General features: G+C 40.4%; 1 pseudogene; it reads right to left on the reverse strand.

Moving 5' to 3' along the window:
- Positions 1-443: 443 nt before the first annotated feature.
- LOC122645899 lies at positions 444-7,804 on the reverse strand (annotated as a pseudogene).
- Between the last annotated feature and the right edge of the window lie 285 nt (positions 7,805-8,089).

The raw sequence follows: 8,089 nt of genomic DNA on the forward strand, positions 1-8,089 counted from the left end.
CTTGCTTCAGAATGCATAAAACAGCCTAAATGTATTTGTACTTATATTTGATGTGGTGTACTGCAGTGCCAATGAACTTGTTTGGACATTATGCAAAAGACCTGTATGTCTTTGCCTATCAAGTGTGATATCAGAGGAACAACCTTTGATGTCGCTGGTATCCTTTAGTATAACGAAGAACCTTCAAATCTTTCCTTCAATTCCAGCTTCCACAACTCTTTGAGAGAGAGATGAAATCAGCAACCCATACTCAATGATGCACCTCCCTGGCTGTCCCTCCATTAAATGTTAAACCACAAGCAGAGACAACACCCTATAAGACCAATATCAACCAGCTCAAGTAACATAACACCCAGCTGTAGACTTAGAAGGTGCTCTTCCTTCAGTGGGAGGTTTTCATATTTCTGTTATCAACGAAACACCACCAGTGAGAAAAATGACTCAAAGCTTAACAAGTTGCCTGACACTTAATTACAAAAATTACAATGCATGCCAATAAGTGAAACTGTCATTTATGAGTACAAGCCCATTATGGCACCAGCAAATATAGTTTGGTTCTGAATGAATCCCTGCTGGAATAGAAAGATCCTAAGGCAAAAAAATGAATAAAATGTATACCTTTATTAAGGTAACGTCTCTCAAACACTCTCACATCTTCAACAGTTGTGCTGTGCACTGTGCCATTATCTTTGATGCCCGAGTTATTGCATCTGTCATGTAGAAATTCTCTACAGCTGTTCCAAATGGTGCCATACTCGCCTTCAGGCTGAACTGGGGCTTTACTGCACTGAAAATTGTGGGTGGCACCCTTTCGTCCAGGTGCAAGAGGTTTGGTGCCACAGTCCTGATTCGGTTCCTGACAGCCCCAAGAGTATCATAAGGTAGCTGTATTCCAGCCACTTCTGAAAGTGCCCTAATTATTTTCCAATCATCCCTGGCATCTCCAACTGTTGGAACTGCAGGCAATGTCTCTTGACTACATCCTTCGGTATTTTGATATGTCCCTTCTTTCTCACTGAACGCTGTTACTGGGAAGATAACGTTGGCTCGATATACACTACGATCACCATGGTGCCCTTGATAGACTACAAAAGCATCACCTGGGACCTTGTCCAAGTCCACATCATCAGCCCCCATCAAATACAAAAACTTTGCAGACTCGATGCTGTAGCTAGATTCTGGAACAAGGCCAAGATCAAGAGCAGCAGCTTGGGCAGCATTGAGAAGCAGAACATTGAGGCCGTTCCAATCAGGTCTTACCACCTTTCCAAGCTTAGCAATGGTTTATACAGCAGAAAATATTGCATCTTTGTCCTCGCGTTCAAAGAGCCCAGCGCCAATTATGATGGCAGGATTTTTGGAGTTCAAAAGTGCTGAGCAAAATGGGTGGCGACCCTCCGCAATTTCAAGAAGTGTTTGAGGGCCTATACCAAGATGCTGGTGATGGTAGTTGATCTCGGTTGGAGGACCAATATAGCCCACCTTGGCTTGAGTTGCATGGACTGTCTTTCGGATTCAGCCACTCACCATAGCAGCTTCAACCCTTGGCTGGAATTTTGTCAATAAAACACAAGGTTAAAGGAACAAATCCATGTTATATAGTAACTAGGACCATGAGTGAAACTATCAACAAATGCATGAGCATCCTGTTGGGCCACATACCAGGCGCCTCTGATACAGGACAATGAACCATCATAGGGAAAAGAGACCAGGTTACAACAACAATGCACCAAAAACAATGAATACATTTGACAAAATGACAGTTTCTCTGAACACTATTCAGAGAACATGAACGGTTATGGAGCAATCATCAGTAGCTTTTTATTTCTTGTTGGCACCTAAAACAGATTTTGATTAAACCTTCAAAGAAACAGAAAATACCCACATCAATAAAATTCCATTATACAGTCCTGTCCTGAAAGCTTTCTTTTGAGCTGCATTAAGGGTTCCTTTAGTCAAAGCAACCACTGGATGGGAAAGCCACTCCTTGGAATTGCCATCTGTCACAGTAGGACCTATCTACACTACATGGCCCACCATGTTAGGACATTTTTCCTTGCATTTTAGTAGTTAAGTGAGGATGTCCAAAGTTGATATTTTAACCAACTTTTTAAGCTTCAGAACTCTACACCAGGAAATTAAATTGGCAACAACACATCAACAAATTGTGAGCCAAAACAGAACTTCCGCAATATGGGTCCATTCTGCACAAATCTGAACGGACAGTTGAAGAAAACTGCACCCTTCTATATATGCACATCATAAGCAGACTATAATAATTTCTTTCTTTATTGAAAAGCTCAGTTTCACTCCTTACAAACCAAATGCATATCATACCAAATGGCTTAAGCTTTGACCAAAAAAAAAAAAGGCTTAAGATTATCAGCATAATTTTGCCTGAAGTGTATACCTATTTTGAAGCTACTCCAGATGGCCCAAATGTCGAGTTTCCAGCATAACCCTTCAGAATGTGTATGAGTGTATGTGTGTGTGTGTGTGTGTGTGTGTGAGAGAGAGAGAGAGAGAGAGAGAGAGTAGACCTCATGCACTGTTCAAGCATCAAAAGATCACTTGAGGACATGGAGACTAGGTTTCAAGAAATGATCTTCTGAAGCCTACCATTGGAGGGGGGCTGGACACAAGGCGACCAAGGAGACCAAAACGCCCACCTAGACTAAGGCAACACTAGTTGTCAAGGCGATCACCTAGGCGACGCCTTAACTTAACAACTATGCTACCAAGGCTAAATGTCAATTACAAAGCTTAGAGAAATCCATGACAGACAGTGGAGTAGAATGAAGCAAAACTGGTATAAGAAAAGCAGAATAGCTCTCCATCAACTAGTTTTTCATGCTAAGATGGTGGGAATCTATGGCATAATACCCAGATTGCCAATTTAGGAGTTACTAAAAGTACAACAGAAAGGGAGGGGGGTGATGACATTTCATACTCTTAAATTTGGTGAATTAAATAAGTTGTGGAGATCAATAGTAAAGTAGCAAGGCTTAAGGATAGGCCTAAGAAGCTGCAGATGGTAGCTCAATGCAAGTGACTTGAACCTTAGAATCCTGTCACTTTTTTCCCTCCCCTACATTGAAGTTCAACAGCATCTACCAGTTGTACACTTTTCCCATAGTTGCAGAAATGAAAAGCATGTATGGAGCAAGTGGAGCTAAACCATAGTTCAAAAACTCGTCAAAATTTTGCTGATTTCAACAAGGCTGAGACGAAACAAGAACAGTAGCTACAGATGCTACTGCATCTAAATAGTTTGTTGAAGTAGTGAGTGCTACTGTGTTAAGAGCTGTTATGGCTTTAAATAGAGTGGAATGCAGAACAAGATTAAACTAGCCAACCTCAGTTACTTGGGACAAGGTTTAGTTGAGTAGAGTTAACTTGAGTTCTTCTGTCCATTATGTGAAGATGACAAGGAAAATCTTATGGATTAAGAGTGCAGCTCAATTAGATCAAGTTGTGCCATATGCTGGTAAATCTAGGCTATTCACTGCAGACAACATTCATGAAGTGTAAGAAACTGGGTGCTTGACTGAATTAAATGTAATTATATCCAGTAGTGCCACATACAAGTAATTTGAAAAACATGACATTGTGGATACATCTAAATAGAATAAACAATATTTCAAGATAATCTTATGTATGTATGTATGTATAAAAACCTCTACTGGATGAGCAAATTAAGAATTCCAAACAATACCTGAGTGCCAACCAAAAGGAAAACATCAGCCTTCTCAAGGCCAGTGATGCCAGTGTTTAGAAAGAATCCTGATCGCATATCAGCTTGTGGATGCATACCATTTCCCTCACATAAAATGTTGTTTGATCCCATTTTGTTCAAGAGATCCTTCAGTGCCATCATGGACTCTGCATCTGACAGCTTACCGGCAACTCCAACAATTTCCTCAGGTTTAACTTGGTAGAGAACCTCAGCAACCACAGCAAGGGCATCACGCCACGTTACTGCCTTAAAGCGTCCATCTGGGCCACGAATCATAGGGTCATTTAACCTCTGCCTTTTCAAGCCATCATAACAGAAACGTGTTTTATCCGATATCCATTCCTCATTAATGTCCTGAGAGAAAAATTATTGGTCAAAATGTTCAAATAAAAATGCTAAAACACCATCTCAGTCTGGAAAGAACCTGCTAGGTGATCCTCCAAAATTCAACAGCAAGGAATACTATAGCAGCACAAGTGAAATAATTTTATACAGAGAAAAGATTGAGAAAACTAATCCACTGAATAATACACAAATACATTCCACAAGAGGAAACCATAATTTGTAGGATCCGGCTCCTCTCCAGGGAGCTTAGCGCCCAGGGAGTGCCCAGGGGGCATCCAGCCGTTGGGCTGTGCCGCACTCATCCCTTGGCGTGCGTCGAGATGTGTGCGGCACAGCCCAACGGCTGGATGCTCCCTGGGCGTGCTGGGCTCCCTGGAGAGGAGCTCAATTCTAATTTGTAACCATGCCACAACTAGTAAATGAAAAAACTAAGACCAACTACAAATAACAATATATTGATATTACAGGAATCAAGCTCAAGGTCACAGTTACATAAAAAAACCACATAGACAGCAAACTGTAGAGAGACTCCACTCATCACCCACACTTTGGTTGCCACCTATAGCTTACCTCCCTTCCTCTGGAAAGCCTTGAAAATCAAGTACACCAGCATGAGTTTGTTCTGTATCTAGTATGAATATCCTTCGGATAAGATTTTGGATTATTTTAATTGGGGTTCAACCTGGTTGTTTGGATGGCTTTATGAATTGATTTCGAAAGCACACCTTGTTTGATGCAATTAGGGAAAGAGTCCAAAGTTTAAAACTAGAAAACAGGTCTTATAACTGCTTTCTAGTTAGTTAGTTGGGTTCAGTTAATTAAAAATTCTTACGTTCTACAATTTAGCAAATCTAAATGTAATTAAGGGGTTAACAAGCGCAGATTGGCAGGTTCCAATCCACTGTGTTGCTGCTCTTTTGTTCCTTTTAAGGTTGATTCCCAAAAAATCCTAGTCACGATTGTTGCCAATAAACCATGCTATTGAGCTGTTGCCTGCAACAACTCAACTCTTCCCATCTCATACTTGTTTCCAGTTCTGATTAGAGTCAATAGTTTAGATTGTGCTTCCTATCATTTTCCCCTTATTGGCAAGAGCAGGTAATTATAGAAGAATCTTCCAGGACCCATTACCAAATATATTGTGCAATTTATTACCCCAAAAAAAAATGACAGAAAATACTGTTGTTTTAAGTCAACAGTAGGTAGCAGATGCTATACTACAAAGTATTCAGGAACACCACAAGGACAAAAGAGAACATCAGAATTGCAATAACATTTACCTCATTCAACCGTGGGAGGATTCTCATGACCTCAGGACCTCTGCTATCAATCCTAATGTTGGACCCAACTGCATCTGTAACATCAATCGTCTCAGTGCCCTTCAACTCCCAGTTTCGTGCTTTAAAAGCATAAGGCTTTGATGTCAGAGCACCCACAGGGCAAATATCTATCACGTTTCCAGACAGCTCACTTGTCATAAGTTTTTCAACGTAAGTCCCAATTTCTTCTCCACTGCCACGGCCTAACATGCCAAGATCCTGAACTCCAGCAACCTCAGTGGCAAATCTGACACATCTGTAGGACCAAACATTAATTTACAGTAAAAGTTCCTCCACAGCCAGGGCATATATATATATATATATATAATATATATTTTATTAGCCTTTCCTCATAAAATTCTCATCATTAAAAAATATTTTAGGCAAAATTTATTCTCACTAAAACATAAATTTTCACAACTGAGCCTATATGGTTGAAGTATCGATTCAGATTTGGGTTATAAGGTTTATCTGATTCATGGAGCTTAGGTTAGTTAGACTTATATTTTGTCATTTTACTGTTTTATAAATACATGTAAGAGGCTAGACCTTACCCACGATTTGAGTAATGAATGGTAATTAATTTGTTTGGACGAGATTGTTATCTCTCTCCTCTTCCCCCCCTCTCTCCCCTAAGACGTGGTGTTTTTTCTCCTCTCTCCTGCGACATCCCTCTCTCATAATTCTTGCTGGCTGATTCACTTTCTCCTATCCACCACATGCGGATCTATCGATTTGATCTGCATTACTTTCACTTGGATGTGAGAGAACCATGATGAAATACACAGATGTTTAATTCATAAAGGGAAGATCAATCCATTCCACTGAAAGAAAGAATTAAAAAAAATAAGGATCATGGGTGTTTTATGTGATCCTCTTGTGTTATCTGGACCCAATTTGATCGAGATGTAAATATTTTGATGTTGGATGGGAATATGCCCATAAAATTATAGAGTGGTCTTTTAAATGAGAAAGGCACTTACAGCTCAGTGAATGTTCCAAATATGTAGTGCACATAATTTGACCAATTAGAAGACATGAAAAAATGGCCATCATCAATCTCTATGTCTTACCAAAAGAGTTAACTGTGGGAATCATGGGGTTTGATTCAGTTCAATCATTAATATGAATGAATCCAGCATTTGGATTCTAAACATATTTTCCTCCTGAACCACTGGTCATTGGTGAGTGAAGCACTTTCAAGGATGGAATGATCCTGGTATAATTGATAATATCAGATTATCAAGAATGACAAACAATAATAATTTTCATTATAAAATGACACCAAGTCAATTTGATTCTTATGGACATAAAAATTATTGATTTAAACCAACAGCTAAAGAGGAACAAGGCTTCCTAAGTTCTTCATTACCTTCATTTAATCAATAGAATGGCTCTTATTAAGAAGTAATTGTTCTACAATAGAGAAATCTGCTATTCAAAATTTGTTGGTGTTGTGGCTTCTAAGATTCAAGCATTCATTCCTCTTAGGACGTGTTGATCGGCAAGTACTCAAACTGGTGCTCAACAGTCAAAATTCAATCTTTCTTTTATTTCTGTTTTAAATCTTTGATAATAGGATAAAATTATAAAATTTAGAACTAATCAAGCAAACAATAACAAAAGAGAATGAGAGAGTATGTGGCATACGAACCTTGTGCACTGGATACATCGAGTCATCACAGTCTTCACCAAGGGACCGAGATTCTTATCAACCACAGATCTCTTCATTTCAGTAAACCGACCCCGATCGGACCCAAAAGCCATAGACTGATCCTGCAGATCGCATTCTCCACCCTGATCGCAAATCGGACAATCCAACGGATGATTCATCAACAAAAACTCCACAACCCCTTCACGAGCCTTCTTCGCAATTGGTGTATCAGTCTTAATTTTCATCCCTAATCACCGAATCCTCATAGAAATCAGAAACTAACAACAACATACGAAAATCAGGGTCTGAATCGGATACAACCCTTTACCTGGAAGGGCGGGCATGGCACAGGAAGCAACAGGCTTGGGAGATTTCTCGACCTCGACCAAGCACATACGACAATTACCGGGGACCGAAAGTCGACTATGGTAACAGTAACGGGGAATATGGACTCCTGCAATCTCGCAGGCCTGTAAGACAGTCATTCCTTTAGGGACCTTCAGGGTTGGTGAAATGAACCCTAGCTCCAGCGACTGGTTTGCGAGGAGGAAGCTCTGATGCTGGTTCAGGCTTGCAACAGCTGCCGCTGCTTCTGGGTTTTGAAGCTCTGGCGTGGAAACAATAGCTCTGATGGCATTGCCAGGATTTTGGAATGCGAAAGCCCTAAGTAGGCGATTCAGTGCTGAGGTTCTCGAAGCTCTCAGAGCTAACAAGCCCAACCCCATCTCTCTCTCTCTCTCTGAAATGTCTTGTTCAGATTTTAGTGTGACCACTGACTATCGATTCACTAGTTCGCTGTAACAAATATACGTTGAAGTTCAAATACTGCGTCACAATGGTGTTCCAATGTTGTGGGAGACAAGAACCAGTGAAATTTTTCTTTTTTTATTTTTTGATAAAAAAACCAGTGAAGTTGAATGCCAATGACTGCACGATAGCAAAGTTCAGAGGCCATAAAGCGCATAGGAATGCCCAACGGCTGGATGCCCCCTGCGCCCAGTGCGCTGCGCTCCCTAAAGACGAGCTCAAATCCGC

Source organism: Telopea speciosissima, chromosome 11 (assembly GCF_018873765.1).
Source record: "Telopea speciosissima isolate NSW1024214 ecotype Mountain lineage chromosome 11, Tspe_v1, whole genome shotgun sequence".
Classification (NCBI taxonomy): Eukaryota; Viridiplantae; Streptophyta; class Magnoliopsida; order Proteales; family Proteaceae; genus Telopea; species Telopea speciosissima.